Source organism: Sminthopsis crassicaudata, chromosome 1 (assembly GCF_048593235.1).
Source record: "Sminthopsis crassicaudata isolate SCR6 chromosome 1, ASM4859323v1, whole genome shotgun sequence".
In the NCBI taxonomy this organism is placed as follows: Eukaryota; Metazoa; Chordata; class Mammalia; order Dasyuromorphia; family Dasyuridae; genus Sminthopsis; species Sminthopsis crassicaudata.
In genome coordinates, this window is record NC_133617.1 from 744,758,529 (window position 1) to 744,758,796 (window position 268).

At 30.2% G+C, this 268-nt stretch overlaps 1 protein-coding gene across 1 annotated transcript in view; it reads left to right on the top strand.

The window, feature by feature from the left end:
* Positions 1-57, top strand: part of HESX1 (HESX homeobox 1) — a 4,190-nt gene extending 4,133 nt beyond the window's left edge. Inside the window, exon 4 of the mRNA XM_074289240.1 lies at positions 1-57. This exon is cut by the window's left edge and continues 151 nt beyond it. The gene's annotated coding sequence lies outside the window, so the exon portion shown is untranslated.
* The last annotated feature ends 211 nt before the right edge of the window (positions 58-268 follow it).

The following is a 268-nucleotide window of genomic DNA, read 5'->3' on the forward strand; positions in this document are numbered from 1 at the left end:
AGTGGAGTTCCCTAGCTTCAGAAATTGGGTGTTTTTATTTACTGCATCTCATTTGAAATTACCTGCTCTTCCTTTTCCCTGAAAAGACATTGTAAATATTATTCTGTAACATGATACATATTATGTTAGAGTATTCTGGGAAAGAAAAAAAAAAGACTTTTCCTATATATTTTAATAAACATTTTCAGAAAAGTGGTGTATTTGGAGCAAATTTAGTGTGAGACATGAATTTACTTGTTTCATCTGAAATAGATCATGAGACTCCTAT